Raw genomic sequence first — 24,291 nt, forward strand, 5'->3', positions numbered from 1 at the left:
GTTGGTTTCGGTGGCATATTCTCAAGTCACGTAGAAGCAGCTTGAAGATTAATGCACACCCCCCAAATTATTCACTTTTGCTCAGATTGTTGCAGCAATAAAGTGAGGCCATTCTCTCTGCTGGGCCTGTGTCAGCACTTCCAATTCAACCCTGTTTTCTCAAGTCTTTCAGACTCGGCTGTGAAACTGCCCTGTGGGTCTGAAATTCAGGAGACAGCCTTGTAAGGCCATTTTGATTAGATTTATGCAAGTTTCCCTGTCTGAGCTGTCTGCTCAGTACATGATACCCAAGGAAGATTGCACAACTCTTAAACTGTTGTGTTTCTAAAATGAAATGGGATTACCTACCTGACAATCAGGACAGGTTTAGTATTGTTATTTAGGAATCCATTAAAGTCAGTTGCTTTGATCATTTGGAATCATATCTAAAACACCTTTGAATTGTATAAAAATTTGAGATGTGATTTTCAATCTCTGTTTTTATGAAATGTGAAGGTGTTATACGTTATGTTTGATTCTCTCCTTTATGTGAGTTTTTCACCTTCTAAAGTCTGGTACAAAAGAAAAAATTTCCTATGCTTATTCTCACCTTCAAGCGAGTGATATGCTTCACTACAATGCTTGATTATTCAGACATAATAAGTACATGATTGCCAGACAAATACTCTAGGTTTGGTTCCTTTCTAAACCACACACATAGATTTCTCATTTCTCTTAGTAGTATCATGAATTGGGACATGTTTTTAGAGATGAAGCAGAGAGGGAAGACCACAGACTGAAATGTTTTCCTTAAGTCATTCTGCCTTTGGTTTCTGCAGGCTGCCGAGAAAGGCAGATTGGTGTAGTGGAAAGTGCATGGGCTCTGAGTCTACAGACTTAATTTTACCACTGTATGACCAAGGGTGTTTAATGAAGCCAATTCGACTATAACCTGTGAAAATAACCATTCATATGCGGTTCAAGTGGTTAGGATTCACTCATTTATTTATTCAAGAAACATTTAGGGTGGCGCATTTACTGTGTGCCAAGCACATAAGCATTGGAACTACAGATAAAAGCCCTGTCCTGATGATAACTACAGCCAGTTGGGTAGACAAACTTGAATCCAGTAATGACCTAAATAAAAATAAATGAATAAATAAAAATGAAAAGGTAGTCACAAAATGGGAAGTGCCACAAAAGTAAGGTCCATGGTGCTTTGAGATCATGTCAATTTCATTCAGGGAACCAAGGAAGAGTCCATAAGTGAATGATGTTGAGCTGATCTTAAAGAGGAGGAAGCATTAGCAAGGCAGAGTTATGGGTACTTGGCAGGGGTTGTATTCAGGCAGAAAGATCAGCAGGTATACAGGCCTTATGACAGGAAGAAGCATGGTGCCCACGCAGGGTGAATGGTGTGGAACGCAGAAGTAGAAGAGAGGAGGTAGGAGCCAGAACAAGGTCTTGTAGATACTGTGATCCTATTAATCTTACTCTCTTTAATTCTCAAAATTGTTCCTCTTTGGATAACTATATGATCACACTACTCATAGGCCACATAATCATTTTGACCTTTATCTTGAGAGCAGTAAAGAATTTTAAGCATAAGTATAACATAACAGTTTTAGAAAGTAAAGTTGTAGAGAGTAAATCACTATACCTGCAGTGTCTCCTATGTCTGAATATTTCATATCAGCCTCATGGGGAACCACAGCCTGAAAAGAACAGTATCATAAATTTATCAAAGCATAATACAAATCACTCTCTTCCACAAAAATGTGTTAAGTTTTATAGTATGTATACTCCCATATTAGGATTCTTCAGAAAGATAAAACTGATAGGATGTGTGTGTATAAATAAAACTGTACACATACACACACACACACACACACACACACATATATATATATATATATATATGAGAGAGAGAGAGAGAGAGACGTCTTTAAGGACTTGGCTCATATGATTATAGAAACTTGGCATATCCAAAATCTGCAGGGAATGCTGACAGAGTAGAGTCCCAGGGACAAATTGCTGTTTGAGTCCAAAGGCCGTCTGTTGGCAGAATTTCTTCTTCTTTGGTAGAGGTCAATCTTTTTTCTATTGAGACCTTCAACTGATTAGATGTTAAGAAGGGTGATCTGCTTTAGTCAACATCTACAGGCTTAAATGTTGATGTCATCTAAAAAAAAAAAAAAACACCTTCACAGTATCATCTAGAATGATGTTCAAGCAAATACCTGGGTACCATGGCCTCATCAAGTTGACACATAAAATTAACCATTGCAAGTACCAATTGGTACAAATAAATAAGTGAGATTTTGATCCTTCTGGGTTTTGAAGAACAAATTGCTTAATCCAAATATTCTTGGGATCTACTCCCAAATGTACTTGCTCCCATAGATCATGGCATCTCCGTTGGGACACCAGCTCAATCTAGACAGTTTCTGAACAGACCAAACAGTTTCAGAAGAGGCACAATGGGCTTTGTGGTCCTCAGGATTCCCACCTCCACAGACCCTGTAGGTGGCACATTCCAGAGTGGAGTGATGAGATGTTCTGTAAAAAGGTGTGGCTGAGAGACCTCCCCTCTTGACAGTGTCCCACATTGGAAGAATAAGGCAAGAACTGTTTAGTTTGTCAAGGAAATTCCCTGAGGGAAACATTAACTTCGAAATTTCACAATTTCAACAAGGAAGTTATAAAGGCCAATATCTAAGGGCTGAAAGTCTTCTCCCACACTCTTATATTTTAAAAAATAAAAGAAAGATAAAAAGGACATCTCATGTAAGTAGCTTCCCTGTGATGCTTTGGTGCTTATGTGAAGAAATAGGAGTTTTGTATTACAGTTTAACCACACTGGCTACACTGATGATAAGCCATGATTTCCCCATGGCGTTAGCATTTTATTTTTTTTAATTTGCAAAACCCTTCCCTTCTGCTCATGAGAAAAAAAAAAATAACATGCTCTGATGTTGAGTCCATGTATCCCCTTATTCAAGAAAGTAAGCAAAAGGTGAAAGTCAGAGAATTTGGAGGGAATAAAGGGCTTTCTAGGGCAGCCCGGGTGGCTCAGCAGTTTAGTGCTGCCTTCAGCCCAGGGTGTGATCCTGGAGACCTGGAATCAAGTCCCACATCTGGCTCCCTGCATGGAGCCTGCTTCTCCCTCTGCCTGTGTCTCTGCCTCTCTCTCTACCTGTGTCTTTCATGAATAAATAAATAAAATATTTTTTTTTAAAAAAAGGACTTTCTAAGGACATTCGATCTAATGCCACACCCATGTTTTGTTTTCTTTTTTTCCCTTGTCTTTGTATAGCTTGAAGAGGGGCAACATATTTAAAAAGTGAAGAGAACATTTTCAGGAATAAGAGTCATTATGCAGACTAGCTGATTTTTAGCTTCATTGTAGATGGAACAAGACACAATGGCTTAGACTTAGCATCGGTGATTGAACTTCTAGAGATCTGTGTGATTGAGAGAAGTATAAACTAAATGGGCCTAATGAGGGAGACTGTGGACTCTTTCTGAAAAAATCAGAGTCCTAACAGATCAGGATAATCCACACTAGTAAAATTAGGACACATCAGTGTGTTAAACATCTTATTTATGTGTCTCAGGAAGGACTTTTGTCTCCTTTATCTCAGAAGCCAGCTGCCCTAGACCTGTAACTGTCCAGGGACCCCCAGTTTTTTCCTTCTTTCTATTAACCTCTCAGTTTAAAAATATATGCAGGACTTTGGAGAAACAAATGTTCTGGACTGCATACTCTTAGATGTGCCCCCACTTCAATGGCCAGTACCACAAGTGTAAACTAGATTTCCTTTCTGTAGTGTATATTGTAATAAAACAAAACACAACGATTCAACTGTGTTGACACACATCCTATAACTATACACGCTGAATTAAAATGTATATATTTTATATTTATATAAAATCTGACTGACTTCTATAGAGGTAGAACTCAGCAGAAACAAAACAGCTGACCAGATTGAATGGAATGGAATGGAATGGAATGGAATGGAATGGTAAAAGATTAGGGAAAGGGGGGTAAACTGATTATATGACCAAACTTTTCATCATTTACCACAAAAAATGTTTTTCAAAGGACAAAACATTTCATCTACCTCTGTCTCTCCACCATCACAGTTTTCCTTTCTTCGGTTCCCTAATTAAGCACCTCCAATCCATTTTATCCATGACTATCAGCTCTTGTCCCCACACCCTTCTCACATTGTAGAAGTAAACCCTAGATTCTTCAGGAGCATATAAAATCAACACAGAATGGTTAAGTATGGTACAGATCACATGTTATCAAATGATGTAATGCTGCTCCTCTGCCTGAAATTAGGATATGATGTTCTACCTATAAATATTCTGTCAGGGATCCCTGGGTGGCGCAGCGGTTTGGCGCCTGCCTTTGGCCCAGGGCGCGATCCTGGAGACCCGGGATCGAATCCCACGTCGGGCTGCCAGTGCATGGAGCCCGCTTCTCCCTCTGCCTGTGTCTCTGCCTCTCTCTCTCTCCCTCTGTGACTATCATAAATAAATAAAAATTGAAAAAAAAAATAAATAAATATTCTGTCAAAGTCCTCATATGTATATAGTTTAAACTGAGTTTTATTTAAGTGATATTCCCAAATCTTGGCATTTAAAAAAATATTTATGCTCATTTGTAAAAATTTGGGAAGATTTATTTCCTTCTAGGTATGAGAGATAGGGAATTTTTTCCTACCAAAGACAGTCTGATTTTCGTTTTTGACATTATGGGTCAGGAATCAATGATAAGTCTAGGTTCCCAGGAAGAGAGACTGTAATGATCTGAATTATGTCTCTGCTGCCACCCCCATATTCATATATTGAAGCTCAAACCCCCACGATGTAATTATATTTGTATATGTGGCTTTAGAGAGGTAATAGAGTTTATGTACGGTCATTCTAATTCTATAGAATTTGTGTCCTTATAAGAAGAACAAACAACAGAGCTCACTTTTTCTCTCCATGTCTATAAAGAAGAGGTCATATGAACACACAGCAAGATGGTGACCACCTACAAGCCAACAGAGAAGAACTCAGAATGAAACCTATCATGCTAACACTTTGATCTTAGACTTCTATGAAAAATAAGTTTCTGTTGTTTAAGTCATGCAGTCTGTTGCATTTTGTTATGGCAGCCCTAGCAGACTAAAACAGAGATCAAGTTACAGATTGGGAGGAGCAGAAAATGGGCCAGGACTAGAAGCCCAGTGAGAAATCTGAACAGCTAGGATGTCTCCATGGTTTAGAAAACACTGAAGAAGCACCAGTATATACAGAAACGTGGCATGCAATTACACTGGGCTCTGAGAACCAAGCCAGAGGATCAGCTAGTACATAGTTTGGTAGTTTTTTTTTTTTTTTTAAGATTTTATTTATTTATTCATGAGAGACACAGCCAGAGGGAGAAGCAGGCTCCATGCAGGCTCCATGCAACACGGGACTCAATCCTAGGTCTCCAGGATCAGGCCCTGGACTGAAGGCGGCACTAAACTGCTAAGCCACCTGGGCTGCCCAATAGTTTGGTAGTTTAGAGCACAACAGGATTTGAATCCCTACTCTTCCCAGCTGTGTGATCTTTAGCAACTTTTTCTGAGCTTTAGTTTGCAAAATGAGGATAAAGGTAGTAATGATTTATTGTGAAAATTAAATAAAATAGATAAAGAGCTCAGCACAGTACCTGCCCTGTAGGAAACACTTAGATCATCAAAAGCGAGAGAGAGAGCAGAGAGGCCATGACTGCCACTTAACAGCTAACATGGCCAGAGGATAGAAGCACAGCATGGCACAAAGTGACAACTTAAAAATGTGGGCTTGAGAACAACATCTCCAAAGGTAGAACAACTACCAGGGATCCACAGTTCCTACAGAGTATGACTGTTGGATGTAGGTCAAGGGCTGGCCACTTGCTCCCTATTCTAAGCAGCCTTGCTGATATGGATAGATGTACATGTCATTGTTCTAGCAGAAAACAGATGGCCCACTCAATGGGTATGTAAGACAATAATTACGGGTACGGAAGATTGACAAAGGATGGAGAAACATCCCTGGGCTAGTGAGAGAGGGATACCACCAGCAACCCTAGGCCCGAATGGCCTTGGGAGGAAGTGGTTGCTGAATCCCAGTGAGACCTGCATGGCAGGAAAGGGTCTCTCAACAGGAGCTGTGACCTTTTCTAGAAGAACACAGCCACTAATAACCTGAGGCCTGGGAGGAAGGGCACTGGGGAATAAGCAGATCCGCCTCTCTCTCCTGCCTCCCTCTGACTTCCTGCCAGTCCCTCCTGTCACCCAAATAGAAGCCAGAGGCAAGGGAGTCCAGGTGATTTAGTCCACAGACATCAGCCACATAGGGCTCAGAGTAGAGAAAGGTGGAGTGTCAATCTTCAAGGGCATGCAAAATTTACAGTGGAGTGAACAAAGGAGGAAAGGAGTGTACTGAAGGCATTGTTCTTAGAGTTGGGACAAGGTTTTCTTAGGAGCCCTCCTCAGTATAACTACAAACTCACCAAGGCAGAAAGTAGCTAAGAAATAACTCTGTCTCCTTGAGACACAAAGACCCCTCCCTGGTACCTTCATTCAATACACACATCTCCTTATCTGATTTTACTCCCTCATGTGTGCTTCAGAATCTTTAGCACCTGGTTCCTGCCTGAGTGGCTGCTCTTTGCTCCTTCAGCTTCCTGGAAGCTTACATTTCTTTTGAGAATTTCTACTTCCAAGTGATCTCTAATGACCCTATCCTACAATACCTTGAGAAAAGTTTGGCTTGGAATGCTTTAGAGTCTGGCATATATATGACACAATTCAGGGGGAGAAAATGAAAGTCTTCTGCACCATCTTTAACCTGTGTCCTGAATGCTCTATTTTGTTTTCTGCAGTCATTGAAGAGTAATGGGACTCTGATCATTTTCATCTTGGAATGTATTGCGAAGATGTTGACTTTGGGATCTAGTCCCCTTGCCTCCACCCCACCGGATATGCTCTCATAAGTCTTGTTGACATTAATGAATAGTCGTGTGTGCACAGTGCACGGATAAGAAAGACAACTGAGGGCTCAGAGAGGCAATCCCTCCGCTAAAAGCAAGAGCAATAAACTTTATCCAACAAAGGAACTGATAGAATAGTGATGTAGGCTACTATTTTTGTTTTATTCTATAGGGAGACATTCAAATTTCTCCTAATTAATAGAATCTTTTGTGCACCACATTCAGAAGAGCTTTTCCCTTTCATGAAGAAATCTAACAGCACAGAAAACATATGCATTTTTGGCTGCTTTTCAAGCCATATTTATTAACTAAGTGCTAGGGTGGAGGATAGTTTTCTTGCCAACAGGATTCATAGGACACAGTGCTTGAAAGTACATCAAGGAATGAACCATTTCTATGACAAGCAAATCACTGCCTGTAACTCCAACTTAGCTGGTGCTGTCAGCATTGACCATATAAACCACAGACTAACTGAAGAACTTCAGGCACCTAGGATTAAACATAGTCTCCCAGTATTATGAGGTGCGGGAGCCAATCCCCAGAACCACTTGATTTTAGAGAAAATAGCAGCTGGTCAGACAGAGACCATTTCCGACTTCTCCCCACCATTTTGGACACGGGGATCTTCCTGGTGCTGAACTCTCTCATATCCTGTTGCTGGGAAGGAAGGAGTATCTTATTCACCAGAGGGCCTACACTACTCCACACACCCTTTACAAAACAATTTTTCTGGGAGAAATCCAATGACCTCTGAGACTAAAGCGAGGGAAGCTGCCAGGTAATTAAGACACAGGCAAGTTTTCTTTGGTGCCTCCTCATCGCCCCTGCCCACCCTCCCTCTGGTCTCTTCCAACATCCAAAGTCAGAAATTCTCCTTCCCTCAGAGGCAGCCTGAGACGATGAGGTTGCAATAAAAGGTGGTTACAGGGTTCACATAAGGTGACAAAGCTGGCACATGCTAAACACTTAGCATTATACAGCCGCCCCTTAAGAGTGCTCCAAATCCATCAATCATCATGGAAAAATTAGAAGCTTTACTGGATTCCTGCCTCTCCAAACAGATCTTCTGAACTTCTAAATGGACTCCATAATTCAGCGTTTGAGAACAGAGCTTCAGAACAGCAAAACTGTCTCTATAACACACTGTCAGGCAACTCGGAACAAGCAGAGAAGAACAAGTCAAAACAATCAGCTATTTCATTAAGGGCACAAAATTAATCTTGAATGATGCCCAAGTCTGACTCACATTGTCAAATATTATATATGATCTCTACGAGCAGGCCATTTCCCCAATTCACTGAAACATCTGTGCATTTTAATGGGCTAAGCTTTACCCCGTCCAATGCCCTCTAGCTGTTTTTGTTGTGGATTATGTAATTCGGTGCATGATGCAATCAGAAGAAGAATGCTTTCTACCTGTCCTTTGTACGTGATGTTGTCTGATGGTTAGTGCAACTGGCTAGATGGCTCAGAACCTTGCATTTCAACACCTTAAATTGCTCTGTGACCTTGGGCCTTTTGCTTCCCCTCTCCTGGCTTCCACTGTAAAAATGGGGAGGAGCAAATATTTTACCTCTTTCACCATTGGATTTGAAAATACATTAGAACTGTCATGAAAATACATACGGGTGCAAGGGACTGATGCCTAGAAGAGATAGGCTAAGAATCCTGGAAAGTGGGCAGTGGCATAATTTAAAACAACAACAACAACAACAAAAACGCTTTGCCTGTTTTATTTGTCTTTGGGTTTAACTCTGTGAGAAGCCATGTGTTTGAAGAGGGGTTCTGAGTATAACTTCGATTTTCGTTCAGTGAGATGAAGAAGAGAAACAGGAACTAAAGAAATCCAGGAAGGAAAAAGTGTGCTTTGTTAGATGCAAAATGAGGCTCACACTTTACCCTAAAGGATCAATAATTAAATATTTTAAAAAATGCATAAAAACACTAGAAGAAAATGGGTGAATATTTTTAGAAACTTGGAGACTTTCTCAAAGATGTCATAAATTCCTGATGCTACAAAGGAAAAACTGAAGGATTTACCTACATAAAATTGTAAAACTTCTTTACAGGAAAAAAATAAGAGATACACACAAAGTCAACATGTCAAAGAAGAACTAGAAGCAATGAATGTTTCATTTCACTTATCAGAAAAGAGCAAATGTCCTTAACATAGAAGGTGCTCTTTAAAAATCAATATGAAGATCAGGAAATAAATAAGCAATTCAGAAAAAAGATTTGAAAGACAAAGAAATGTATAGAAAGACGTTCCACCATGCTAATTATTGTAGAAATAAAAACTGTAGAAACTAGGGCACCTGGGGGACTCAGTGGTTGAGTGTCTGCCCTCGGCTCGGGGTGTCATCCTGCAGTCCTGGAATTGAGTCCTGCATCGGGCTCCATGCAGGGAGCCTGCTTCTCCCTTTGCCTATATCTCTGCCTCTCTCTCTTTATCTCTTATGAATAAATAAATACAATCTTAAAAACAAAGAAACTGTAGAAACTGAAATAATGTTAATATGCCAAATCTTTTACCTATCCAAACTGACAAATACTTAAATGCTTCTTAAACCTCCTGATTAGTAGAAGTGTGGAGAATGGGCATTCTATGTTCTAATGGTTAGAGTGAAAACAGAAAAGTTGGCAAATGGCAACATCTATCAAAATTTTACTTGTGAATTCAAAATGATTCATTTTCTAGGAATTTATTTCTGCAGATATACTCTCAAAGGATACAAAGACTCTTCACTCTAGCATCGTTTGTCATAACAGAAATCTGGAAACAGCCATATATGGCTGCATTATAATGCAATCCTCCAGTGGTCCCATAGTCTAAGACATGTCCTTAAGAAAAGCTCTATAATAATAAACATAGTTACACTCCCATTTGAGGTCAAGAAAAGATCTACAATACCTAGAACTGTGTGTGTGTGTGTGTGTGTGTGTGTGTGTGTGGTGTGTGTGTGTTAGACTTCCTATTCTATCAGAATCTGGGCTGAGGTTTCAACATTCATAATAGTAAGAGACATATTCCCATCCCATATTCTAAATAGAGATACTATATTATCCATTCAGACCTCCAAAAACATAAACAAAATATACTGTGACTCTTAGCTCATCACCCACCTTCAACCTCTATCTAAGAGGATGTTAGAGTGAGAAAGAAAAGGAGAGCTTGGAGAAGCATTTTTGGTCTAATAGTATTTAGTTCCATGGATTTTGTTTCTTAGGAGGGAGGCTGAATGAAGTGCCAAGACAGGGAGAAAAAAGAAACCCCCTGAGAGAGGAAAAGTCTTGCCGGACAGAGGGAAAAAAAAAAAAAAAAAAAAACCTCTCACCCCCATCTCATTGCTTGATAATCTGCAGAAGTTCAAAAGGTCCCTCCATGCCTCTCTTTTCATAGAATGAAATTAATGCTCACCCTTAGGTGAGCTTAATCTGTGTTCCCTAGAACTCAGGGGAACAGAATGAGGGGGCTGCCTCTTGTCTAGGAAATGTTAAAGGCCAGTGGTTGTCTAGAATGACGTGTAAGGGCAGAGCAAAAAAGAGTGGGAGTGGCCATTCTTCTAGGGCTCGGTAGGGCAACAATGTCGGTTTTCCCAGAGGCCAAGTGATCACCCTAGAAGGTGGCCAGACTAGTGCCATCTTGGAAAGATCTTGCCCCAGAGCCCTGCCTGCTGGGGCAAGATAACCCCAACAGAAACATTCTGGGAGAGGAGGGGAGCCACAGAACTGAACTGCATGAGTTCCCAACGTGAACAAGCTGGAATCTGAGAGCTTGGAGAGACATGAGAGGCTAGGCTAAGAGAGCATCTCCACAACAGAGAATAGTTCAGAGAACAGAGAGCAGAGTCCCTTATCGGGCGGAGAGAGCGTCTGAATAAATCCTGAGAACCACCCCAAGAAGCAGCCAGCCTTAGGTAGCCACTACCCAGAGGGCATAGATGTCTGATTACACGGCACCTGTTGAGCAAGGCCTTGTCCTTTTACCTCTCATATGGCCTCCGCAGCCCTGTCCTGGAAGGGCTGGAGGCAGCAAGGTTCAGCAAGGGGCCCGGGGGGGGGGGGGGGGGGGGGGTGTGAAAAAGCAGGGTGAAGGGGAGTAAAAAGCCACATCCCATAGAGGCCTCTGAACCAGAATCAGGTCTAAATTTAGGGGAAGGAAAGAAAAATTTTAACTGGATATAAGAAGCAACTTATTTATTTATCTGAGAGAGATAGAGCATGCGTGAGAAAGAGATCTGAAGAGAAAGAACGAGGAGGGGAGAGGAATAAGCAGACTCAGCAGGGAGCCGGATGCAGGGCTCTATCCTAGGACTCAGGGATGCTGATCTGAGCCGAAGCCAGACACTTAGCTGACTGAGCCACCTGCACCCCCAGAAGCAACTTGTGACTGATCAGATTGACCTTTTAAATCTATTTGAAAATGAAAGACGGTTTGGAGAAGCTACAGGATCTAACATCCAAGGGGGTTCGTAGCACATGTTTGAAGGGTGTATGTGAGGCGAAGAATAAAGCAACTTTTCTGATTTCACCCCCATTTCGTTCAGCCCATTTGATACATCTCTACGTACATTAAACACTTTTTGAAAAGATCAACAAGAAACTGTCAGCTGAGCTTCCTCAGGTGTGGGACTAGGGCTTTACACAGGTGGCGGGCTTTACTATTATTCATCCATACTTTTTGCATCTTTTATGATAAACATAAATCACTCTTAAAATTTAAGATGTTTTAAATATGGAGCTAAAACACATTTTGTAGTCAGATTAATGTATGAAAATTCTTTGCCCCAGGGCATTTATATTTCTCAGAATAATCTCCTTTTTTTTTTTTTTAAGATTTTATTTATTCATGAGAGACACAGAGAGAGAGACACAGAGAGAGGCAGAGACACAGGCAGAGGGGGAAGCAGGCTCCATGCAGGGAGCCCGATGTGGGACTCGATCCCGGGACTCCAGGATCATGCCCTGGGCCAAAGGCAGATGCTCAACCACTGAGCCACCCAAGTGTCCCTCCTTCTCCTTTAATACAGTTAACTACCACCTAAAAGGCCTAATCAGTTAGGACTGGGTCGGGCTCCCTGGCCACCTGGTTGGCACCAAATGGCACCAGAACCTTCTGGCATCTATCCATGAAATATGCTAGAGAACAAATAGCCCAAAGTGTAGGCTCCAGACATCCAGTGCCATGGCCGGTCAGTCCCACGCAACAAAGTACCTTGCCAGGTGCATCCCTTATGGTTTTAAAGTTGCTGTCAGGGCTCCTGACATGTATACAAAGTATTACAAGAAGTTCCCAGTGTGAACAGGCTCTGGTCTGGAGAGTTCCACATCTTCAGTGAGATGCTCATTCATCTACCCACTGATCCTTCATTCAACATATTTGGACACCTAGTATTATGATTGACTACTATGCTTCATGTCACAAGGTAGAAAACAAATTATTGGCAATGCTTAGAAAAGAGAGGGGGTACCCAGATGGGGCAGTCAGTTGAGCATCCAACTCTTGATTTTGGCTCAGGTCATGATCTCATGGGTTGTGAGATCAAGCTTCTCCTTGGGTTCCAGAGTCTGCTTAAATAACTCTCTCCCTCCCCCTTCACCCCCCCTCCTCCCACCTAAAATGAATAAATAAATCTTTTAAAAAGAGAAAGGAAGACAGAAAGAAAGAAAGAAAGAAAGAAAGAAAGAAAGAAAGAAAGAGAAAGATAAAGAAAGAATGAAAGAAAGAAAGAAAGAAAGAAAGAAAGAAAGAAAGAAGAAAGAAAGAAAGGAGAAATTTCCCTCAATAACACTTTTCCTAAGAATTATTTCATTTATATTGCAGTAGTCTTTCATGTCAATGACATATTTGATCTCTATCCTCATAAACACTCATGACTGTGGGAAGGTTACTTCTTGCCTTCAGATTAAATGGTCTGAGAGTGGGCTGCTTACCTGGTGGCTCCACCAAAGAGATGGAAGAAACCTAGGAAAGGCCATGGTCCAAGGCCTAAGCCAGAGCCGAAGACCTCATCATGCCTCTGAGAGACAGTAGCAAAGGAGACAGCCCATCTGAGTTTGTCCTCCCTTTCCACAGAGGGAAGGTTTAGGTAGCTCACATTTACTCTCCTAAAAACTGATTACAGAGCTGTATCCCTCCAGGCTCTGGAAAAAACACCTGAGGGCCTCTTCCCACTTGCTCTGGGAAATGCTGAAGAGGTAATGAAGAAAAGGGGGCAAAGCAGAGGCCGCACACTGGCCTCTCACCCAGCCCTAACCCTGTCAGACCTCTTTCCATACAAGTTCTTCCTAGCAGCTGTTGTTCAGTCATGTGGGTTACAGGGCAAGACCCTCAGAAATCCAAGACAAGGTGAGAACCAAGAACAAAGGGGATCAGATATAGGGAATCTTGGAAGTGTAGGGAAAGAGGAAAGAAATCGGGAATTCTTTTCTTTGGGACAATCCAGACCCAGACCCACAAGCCAGAATGACATAGGTATCCATGGTTGATGCAAGGCAGCAAAAGGATAACAAGTGATGAGAGCAGACAGAGGAAGGGGCATGTCAAGAACTCGATTTAAATAAATAAATAAATAAATAAATAAATAAATAAATAAATAAATAAATAAAAGCAGAGGCAATGAAGAAAAACCTGAAGCAGAAGCAGCTTCTATTTAAGACCAGAAGCTTGGGAGCCTTGGGTGGCTTATCGGTTTAGCACCTGCCTTCAGCCCAGGGCGTGATCCTGGAAACCTAGGATCCAGTCCCACGTCGGGCTCCCTGCGTGGAGCCTGCTTGTGTCTCTGTCTCTCTCTGTTTCTCTCTCTCTCTCTCTCTCTGTGTGTCTTTCATAAATAAATAAAATCTTAAAAAAAAAACAAAAACCAGAAGCCTGCTTGCTCTGTCAATCTGGTCTGATTCTCCTTAAGGAACGTGATTTGCTGGGTCATGTCATTGAGCCCCGTCCCCCCCACACCACCCCCTCCAGCCCCCCGCCCCCCACACCCCCGTAGATAGCCTGTTAGGGAAATGGCTGATAGGATGATTAACCTGGGTTTTTGGAATCTGAGTATGAAAATAAAGGTGGATTCTAATATAGCTCTCTCTGGCTGGTTAAATATCACCACAAGACTGTTGTGCACAACCTAATATAACAATTAATTAACTATGCAAAAGAACATATTCTGAAAGGTAAGGACAGGAAGCACTCCATAATCCTATAAATTATTCCTGTTTATTGAGTGCTAAAAGCACAAGTTCCAGACATATAAATAATATATTCGTATAAATAATTGAAAACACAAGGAAAATTACATAAGCAGGAACCAAGTCTAAATTTAGCAAGGCCCCTGGCTTTAAGAGCCCCTATAAACTATGCTTCTCACTAAGCCTGGTCACCTCACCCAGGAGCAAATCAAGATGAGAAATATTTTACTGTATTGTATGGAACTGGCTCCAGCATTTCCTTTCCCTGGTTTTCAGTTTCTACTAAAAAACAAAACAAAAACGGTGTGTGTGTGTGTGTGTGTATGTGAATAAAGGAGCTCTGAAACCCCTTCCAGCTCTGACATCATATTATCACCTCAAAAAAAAAAAAACACCCATTAATTAGGGTCTGTTTCTGCTCCTATTGTTCAGGATAATGCCTTGTTTCAGGCTTAATATTCTATCTTTATTGCAAAATCATCTGTGAAAATCCTAACATCTTTGAGCATCCCAAACATTTCTGGATTTCAATTTCATTATGCAGGGCTCGACCTGTCCTTAAGGAGCACTTTCTCTAGTAACATTGGTAATCTTGGTTTGGTGTTATTTAAGCTAACAAATTACTATCTTTGGCTAAAAGAGTACACTGTAACTACAACCTTAGTTCATGAATTAGCTAATTGTTTCTCCCTCCTTGGGACATTAGCTTGTTGTCTGTTTTCTCCAGAGGAAGACTTTACACGGTGCCAAAACTCTGGTGTAAATTAAATTAACGGTCTTCATTTTCTAAGTCGTGCAAAATGCCAGAGTTGTGCAAAATGCACTGCCTGGTCTTTCCTCCAGCAATGGTTACACTTGATTCTAGAAATTACCAAGTAAATCACCACCAGTAGCTCTGGTTAGTGAAAAAAAGGAAAAGTTAGGTGCACTCTGAGTTTGGATTAGTTTTTTTCTGTGACTCTGTTTAGACTCAGAGATAACAGTTAAATCACAACTATTTATTGAGTCATTTATTGAGTAGCAACCATGTGACAGGTACGTCCATTATCTCTAATTTTATGATAATTCGGGCAAAGCAAATATTATTATCTATTAAATGGGAGTACTATAGATCTCCATATCTATAGATATAGATACTGTAGCACTACAAATACTATACATTAGCTGATAGTATTCATACTATTAATCTCTGAGTCTCCAAGATTAAATAACTTGTCTATGGCCACATAAGAAACAGAAATAAGATTTAAACTTGGGTCTCATTTAACTTCAGTCTTCTCACACTACTTCTGAGATCCTTTTCAAGCAACACACTACAATGGTTAAGACTGCAAGCCCTAGAAACAATACCTGCTTTTAAATCCCTGATCTAGAATCGATTAGTTCTGAGGTCTTACACAAGTTTCTTAGTTTCTTCAAACCATTGTTTTCTCATCGGTTGATAATAATAGTACCTACTGTGTAGAGTTAAATGATGCAATATTGCGATAATACAATAATGCAAGTACGTGCACTTAGAACATTCCTTGATAAGTAATAAGCACTCAGTATGTGGTGACGGTGGTAGTGGTGGTTACATTGTGTTCCCCACGGAAGCAGAATTAATTCAAGTTCTGCAGTAGAACAAGGACCCCTGCCACAGGACCACCAAGAGTAGGTGCCCATTAAATATTTGTTAATGATCTCTGTGGTTTGCCTAATTATGCATTTTTCTGTCTGGGCAAGTGATATGTGTGCTTTTGTTTCTATTTATATTTCCTAAATTGGAATGAGTCTCTTTTTTATTTCCTTATACATGTATGTGCTCATGAGCACACATGCATATGTATGTTTAATTATTTATATCAATGATTTATATTATTGATTCACTTATATCAGTGATGCCACAATATTATATGGTATGAAATAGCATTTCTGCATCTGAAATTGCTTATTAAATACTTAATACAAGAGCATTTGGGTGGCTCAATTAGTTAAGCATCTGCCTTTGGCTCAGGTCATGATCCCAGAGTCCTGCGGTCGAGTCCTGCATCAGGCTCCCTGCTCAGTGGAAAGTCTACTTCCACTTGTTCTCTCTCTGGCTTGTTCTCTCTCTCTCTCAAATAAATAAATAAAATCTTTAAAGTAAATAATAAACATTCAGTACCAATACATAACATATCACACGCACTTTAAATACTACCAAGAATAGGTTTTGTGGGCAGCCCGGGTGGCTCAGCGGTTTGGCGCTGCCTTTGGCCCAGGGCATGATCCTGGAGACCCGGGATTTAGTCCCATGTCGGGCTCCCTGCATGGAGCCTGCTTCTCCCTCTGCCAGTGCCTGTGTCTCTGCCTCTCTCTGTGTGTCTCTCATGAATAAATAAAATCTTAAAAAAAAAAAAAAGAATAGATTTTGTAACAAAATGTCACATAGGAAAAAATGTATATGGGGTGTGTGTATTCCATATAAATCATTTATTATGCAGTGTTTTTTAATGTAGTTATGATGCTTCCAAGTTCAGTTACATTTCTGGGGACACAATTATTCTTAAATACATATATCTTATAGTTGATAGATATAGATGGTGTGCAATGATTGTTCCTTCCCAAAAGGTTTTAACAGGAAAAAAAAATAATACCCCACAATCAAATTGGTTCCCTATGCCATACATGTTGAAGGAAGGAGGCAGGCAAGCTCCATAAAATATGACCAAGAGTGGTCACAATCACTTTCTAAGCCAAAAATTATTTTAGGCATCAGGGGTTATGAATCCCAGATAGAAAGCTGGGAAAAGGTGTATCTTTCTTCCAATTCCATAAAGTAGAATAAAATAACCTCTCCGTGAGTAGCATGCCATACTCTTTAAGTAAACAATGAGCCATGTGAAAATAAGGACTGTAGGACCTTTGCACTGATTATTCCCTCTTTCTAGAAATGCCATTTCTACAGATAGCTACAAGTCTAACTCTCACTTCCTTTAAGTCTTTGCTCATGTTGCCTTCTCAATGAGGCCCATCCTCTCAGCCTATATCCTGTTATACTGTTTTACTTTTCCATACTATTTAATTTACTTACTTATTAGACTTAATATTTATTGTCAAACACCCATGCTAAAATATAAGTTCTATTGGGAGAGGCATCATTATCCATTTTATTCATCATTGTCTTCCAAAACCTAGAGAAGAAGTATCTAGAATATAATAGTTGCTCAATAAATATTGATTGAATGGTGCTTCTGCAAGTGATATTGAGACATTGCTCAATGCAGACAAGTATGTTCCTAATAAAATACAAAATTTCCATCTTCAAACAATGAACCAGTACAAAAACAAATTCCTTTGGGAGGAAGGAATGAAAAATAAAATTTATTATGGTATATGGTTCTTGGGGTGGGAGATCCTGATATAGTGATCCAGTCACATAAGTCTTCATTTTAAGTACCTGGTCAACTGAATTACAGTGATCACTCCAATTCTTTCCCCAAGTAATATCTCTTCACTTTGAGGGATCCCTGGGTGGTGCAGTGGTTTAGCGCCTGCCTTTGGCCCAGGGCGCGATCCTGGAGACCCGGGATCGAATCCCACGTCGGGCTCCCGGTGCATGGAGCCTGCTTCTCCCTCTGCCTGTGTCTCTGCCTCTCTCTCTGTGTGTGTGACTATCATAAATAAATAAAAATTAAAAAAAAATATCTCTTCACTTTGAGGTGATATGATCTAATCTTCACACAATTACATCTGTCTCAAATTGCATTACAATTCCCCTGGCCTTGTTCAATGGCTTTTTTAGTCTGACCCATACAGCCATGATAAGGGGTTATGAGAGTATTTTCATGCCAGAAGCACACCAAGTATAGCATGAAGTACTTGCTCCCATATGTTTAATATTTTAAGTTTATGTGAAGATATTATTTCAGAATCTAGCACCTCTCTCTGTTATTGTCTCCAGGTTACACTCATCCTTACCCTATAGTGCAGTTCCCAACCAGATAAGGACAATGCCTCTGAGATTACCAGAGTAGTTACACATTGTTTGACCATATTGTTTGACTGGTATTGTAGAAGAGAAGAAATAAATTGTATTATAACCACAACTTCCCACCTTTATCCATTTTTTCTCTAATTTTTTACACCTTCCCCTTGCAGTTAATCAATAGTTACAAATCTGTACCTTTATTGGGACGTCAGGGTGGCTCAGTGGTTGAGCGTGTGCCTTTGGCTCAGAGTATGATCCCCGGGGTCAGGAATTGGGTCCTGCATTGGGCTCCCTATGGAGAGCCTGCTTCTCCTTCTGTCTATGTCTCTCTTCCTCTCTCTCTCTCTCTCTCTCTGTGTCTCTCATGAATGAATAAATAAAAAATCTTTAAAAACTACCTTTATTATCACTTGCCATATATATTTATAACTACAATAACTAGTTAGATATGAACGTTAAGTGCTTGGTCGTCTTTTAATAAAATATACACATTGTAGACTTCAAAATATTTGAGAACTTCTGATTTAAGATTTCTCTTGGAAATTAATTCTATTTTCACTAGAATGAATTGGATGTAGCCTGAGGTGGATGTTAAAATCAAAGTAATTTCAAGAAGTGGATCTAATTCAAGTGAGAGTAGGCATGTATGCCCTGACCAAGCATGGATCTGAAATCACTGGAAATGCTGAATGGATGTTATAATATTTGGGGCTCTCTCTTAGCACAGAATCACTCGACTAGAGTATTAGTAGGACAAAAAGTTGTTTAAATCTCACACAAAAGTAACAGGATTAAACTTGTCTTTGATGAATGATATACAAAGAAAAAACATTCCTAAAAAAAACCCCTCCACTCATATAAAACCATCCAATCCCAATTGGGCATCATCACTGTGATTTCCTGATCTATGACTTCTTTGTCTCCAACTCCATGCTCTGATTGCAACTGTCACTGAGTCACACAGCCTGCTCTAGGCATAGAGCCAATTTGATTACAACAACTGCTTGTGTGACAGAGAAAGGTGGTTTTCAGGGCCCTAGCAAATGGCTCACCCAAGCTTCTGACTCTAGGGCATAAATTTTTGCTGTCATTCACAAGTTGGAAAATAAATATCCGCCTAACCTAGTAAACCAACAACCTGGAAAATACATATGGACGCAGAGTTCCTTCCATTACCAGGACACAGTAAGGAATGATCAGATTGATCACACTCTAGCCTTATAATAAACCCAAGTGAGCAGGACTACATTACTTGAGTAGCAATTTCCATGCACTCAAGACATTTGCAATCTTATTTTTATTTTCCAGTGTTACAACAGTGGCTTGTACATTTTTCAATCCCAGGTGCCTCGTACATGATATATGCATAAAATATTTATTTAGTATTTTAAATTTTATGAAATAACAAGTCACTTAGAATGAAAACAAAGAGTTACGTAGAGGCAAAAATGTACCTGCTAGGTAGCCTCATCTACCCAAAAAGTTGCTAATTCAAGGGGAGGAATCTAAGTATTCCTTCAGTCTTTAAAATGGAATTGTTCTGTTTCAAATTACTTGTTTTAGTTTCATGGGAACCAAGCCCTGTGTTTGTTTGTTTGTTTGTTTGAACTTATTAAATAATATGGTACTCTGCTAAGGTAATTAAGACAATCAAAAATTATTTATGTAAATAAGATGTCTTAACCACAATGACAACTATTCAGGATATCCCACTGTATTTATTTTCATGTTTCTGTGTTTCCTTTTCTTGTCTAAAACATAACCTCAAACATCAAAATTTTTCAACCTTTTGGAAAGAAGTAAGGCTTTTGCTGTATCTCTTGCCCTGACGGATGGTATATCTTCATTTCATTCATATAGTTCATCTGTTGAATTCGTATTAAACCAAGTACTCAGTACATAAATACTTCTCAGGCTCCCTTCTTCTGCTAGTGCTTTACATGTGCTAGCTCAATCAAACAAACGTCTAGGGCTGTCACTCTTCTTTTTAAGATTTATTTACTTATTTGAGGGAGAGAGAGAAAGAGCAGGGGGAGGGGAAGAGGGAGAAAAATCCTCAAGCATAGCCTAATGCAGGGCTTGATCCCAGGACCCTGAGATCATGACCTGAGCTGAAATCAAGAGTTAGCGGCTCAATCAACTGAGCCACCCAGGTGCCTCTGGCTGTCACTATTCCTACATCCACTTTACAAATGAAGTTAGAGGGCCTAGTGATTTGCCCAAACTCACCAGTCTACGTAGTGAGCTGAAGTTTAGCCCAGGGCTCTTTGTCCTCAAAGCACAATTCCCTCCCCTTCGCAGCAAAGATAGAACTAAAGGAAGACCAGCAATTTGGATGGCAAATGAGCCAAATGTGCCTGAAACAATAGAAATGAGTCTAAGGGAATACAAAGTGAAGTGTAAGATGGCCTAGGCAAAGGGCAACTTTCCAGTAAATAAATCAACGGTCTAAGAAAAGTAGAATTTGGGAAAGTCAATCCCAGGCTGGAAGGAATCTGCAATTTTCGTTCATCCCCAACACTTCCTCCCTCTAGAATATTCATCCCCCAGCTCAGCCAGCTTTTGTGTTTTTGTTTTGCAGCTGGGATGTCCCCCAGGGCACTCTGCTTTCCATAGATTTCTGGCCTCAGTTAAAACCTCCTCTTCCCTCCTAGTGGAGTCAAAGCTGGAGGTTTTCAAATAGTATTGTATTGAGAAATGAAGGGAAAATGAACATGGAGGAGGAAGAAAAGGAGAAGGAAGAAAGTAAAAAAAAAAATGTAGTAAAAGTATATTTAAAAGTATTGTTTACAACTGCCATCTATTTTTAGGTTTTTGTTGTGTTGCTTTGTTTTGTTTTGTTTTTCCAGTCCTTAGGAAAGTCTACTCAGGGACCCGGTTTTCAGTTTGGTTAGTTCAAAGATCTCAACTTTCTTTCCTTTGATTGGAGGTGGGGACAGACGACAGCTAAGGTTTCTCTGTGTCTATTGTGCATATATTATCTTATTTCATTATGAGGACATAATGAAAGTGGAATTATCAGCTTTTTACAGAACAGGAAACTAAGGTTCAGGAAAATGAAATACCTTTTCTGAGGGCCATTAGCCAGTCACAGGCAGAGATGAGCAGCATTTATTTTTTTATGATTTTACTTATTTATTCATGACAGACACATACACACACAGAGACAGAGACACAGGGAGAGGGAGAAGCCTGCCCCCACGCAGGGAGCCCGATGTGGGACTCAATCCCAGGACTCCAGGATCACGCCCTGGGCCAAAGGCAGGCGCTAAATTGCTGAGCCACCCAGGGATCCCAAGCAGCATTCCCAACCACCTTAAGAATGTTCTCCTGTTTTATCCTGAGGCACTTCCCTCTGCCACAGAGGTCCCTTGTATCCTCTCCCTCACCTATAGCTTCTCAGGTAGTTGAGACACATGTCAGCCCAAACTGGTATACTTAAGAGCTGGGGGGAAAAAATCTGGGATTAGAGGTTATACGTGAAGACTGTTAGAGTGGTTATGGGTTATTTGTGTGTAACTGTGTGACCTTGGGCAAATATCTTAGCCTTCTTGGGGTGAGATTTCCTCATCTGTAAAATGGGCTGCTGTCTTACAGGATGAGAACTAAGTAATAAATATGTTTGTATCATTGCAAGCTGCTATTGCAGAAGTTGTGTGGGAAGGAATAAGAAACTAGGACTTTAACACTCTTCCTAAACGTGAAAAATCAGTACTCCCTGAGTCACTCTGAGGCTCTTGGGTCAGCTCCCTGTTTTGGGATACTAATGATAAGCAGGCAAGGAATACCCAGGAAAAAAGGAATACCCTGGAATTTCCAATGACAATAGAATCATTATATTAATTTTTGGAGTGATGGTTTATGTCTAAAAGAAAACGATTACTGTTGCTAAAAGGTAAATTGAAGGGGGGATCCCTGGGTGGCTCAGCGGTTTAGCGCCGCCTTCAGCCCAGGGCCTGATCCTGGAGACCCGGGATGGAGTCCCACGTCGGGTTCCTTGCATGGAGCCTGCTTCTCCTTCCTGTGTCTCTGCCACCTCCCCCCCTTTGTGTCTCTCATGAATAAATAAATAAAATCTTAAAAAAAAAAAAGAATAAAAGGTAAATTGAAGCATATTAAGTTTCTAAGCATTTATTTGAGCAAAAAATCAATTCAAATTGGGCAGAGACAAACCGGAAGTGGTTAGGAGTGCTTTACCTACAAGAGCTAGTGGAAAAACTCTACAGAGAGGCAGAAGCAAAGCAGGAAAATGACTTGATTGGCTATAGCTTAAGTGTTTGCTTTATTTGGAAAAGCCACGTTGGCTATTTGTAGGTGGTTGTCCTTTGGTTTTGATTTTTTAACCTTGAGGCATTTCAGGCTTAGGTTTTAGTTTGCTTCAGCAGGTACTATGAGGCATTAGAACCACTTCAGTCTGATGGCCTCCTTGTTTAATCAATTTAACACTATTTTGGCCATTTTCTTAGCGTACATATTTCTGTGAGCAAAACAGGAATTATAGATAAATAGTTATTTATCTTAGGGCTGGAACAATCTTCAGAGGTGATAGACATTTTTACTATACTCAGTCACAGCCTTCCAACTACCTTTCACTGTAATACAAATGTTATGGAAACATACACAGAGAAGGCAGGTTGAAAGATGGTCCCAAATGTGAAATATTACTCCAAATGGACTCTGCTCTTGAAGGAAAATGTTATTGCTTTATTAAAAGATACCTATCTATTTATCTATCTATAGAGAGACAGGATTACATAATTTGGAGGATTGGGGAATAAATATTTTATAGTGATGCTAATTTATTTTTTTTTTTGTTTTTTTAAGATTTTTTATTAAGAGAGAGAGAGAGAGAGGACAGACTATGAGGGGGAGGAGGGACAGGGAGAAGCAGGCTCCCTGATGTGGGACTCAGTTCCAGGACCCCAAGACCATAACCTGAGTGAAAGGCAGAAGCCCAACCGACTGAGCCACCCAGGCACTGTAGTGATGCCCCTTTAAAGAAATGTGTTGAATGAGATAGAGCTTTCAAGTCAAAGCAATTTTCCATGACCTGAAGGATCTAAATGGCTCCTTTTAAAATAGATGGATTTTTTGGTGAGAGAAACTAAGACAAGTCATCAAGTCTTTCATATAAATAATCATGCTTCAAGCAAAAGTAATATTCCTAATATTATATAATTCCTTATATTAAATAATATATATTGTATAATTAAATATATTGATTTTATATGAAACCTAATTTCTCTCTTACCTATAGATCTTTCTAGTTATTCTTAGAATATCTTGGATGGGGCCTGGGAAATTTCATTTTTAACAGGTTCCTTAGCCAATTCTGATGCATACCCAAATCTGGAAACCACTGACATACTTTTTAATGGCTGCCCTAAAAGTATATTATATAGACATGATACCATTTATTTAATCAATCTCTTTTTCTTGGGCACTTAGGTTCAATCTAGTTTTCATTATTATAAACTAAGCTGTGATGACTTTTATAATAATATATAACATTTATTGCATGTTTCCTATGTGTCAGCCATTATACTACATATTTATTTTCTTAGGACAAATTATTAAGAAGGAGAATTATGGAGATAAATTTTTGTGTTTTTAAGACTTTTGACCCCTGTTGCCAAGATGCCATTCCAGAAGTTTTTCTCTGTTGCTACTTTTGAGTGGGAAACACTGATGGCTATGTTACATGAAGACTAGCATTCAGCCATCAGCTCAGGAGGCACCCACAAACAGTGGCTCATTCAAGATACTTAGAAAAGATACAGCCTCATGTCCTGTATCATATCTTAGCTGCTATTGTTGCTAAAAGTAGCTCTCCTGAGTGGTTGCTTCCAGGAATGCCTATCTAGGATCCAGCCACAGGGGCTCTATGCTGCTTCTGGGAACTGGCACATTTCACATACCGTCCCTTTTAGGGCCCATCAAGGCATTGCTGTCTCTGGTAGTCAAGGGAACACAAGGCAGGGTGGAAATGCTGGATCCAATATTATTTTTTATAGAATTCAATGTGAAACTGTTTTGGCACCAGACAAAAAATAATATGCATTGACCAGGTTAAAAAAAATTAAAGCAGGGGATCCCTGGGTGGCTCAGCAGTTTAGCGCCTGCCTTTGGCCCAGGGCGCGATCCTAGAGTCCCG

At 40.2% G+C, this 24,291-nt stretch overlaps 1 long non-coding RNA gene across 2 annotated transcripts in view; it reads right to left on the reverse strand.

The window, feature by feature from the left end:
• LOC112919931 (uncharacterized) overlaps window positions 1–24,291 on the reverse strand; it is a 124,231-nt gene that overhangs the window by 78,806 nt on the left and 21,134 nt on the right. The window contains exon 2 of one of the 2 annotated variants that reach the window (XR_003234991.2): window positions 1,640–2,161. This is a non-coding gene — a long non-coding RNA (uncharacterized lncRNA). Of the gene's footprint in view, window positions 1–1,639; window positions 10,892–24,291 lie in introns of those variants that run through there. The other variant, XR_011997328.1, reaches the window with a different exon arrangement.

Source organism: Vulpes vulpes, chromosome 15 (genome assembly GCF_048418805.1).
Source record: "Vulpes vulpes isolate BD-2025 chromosome 15, VulVul3, whole genome shotgun sequence".
Classification (NCBI taxonomy): Eukaryota; Metazoa; Chordata; class Mammalia; order Carnivora; family Canidae; genus Vulpes; species Vulpes vulpes.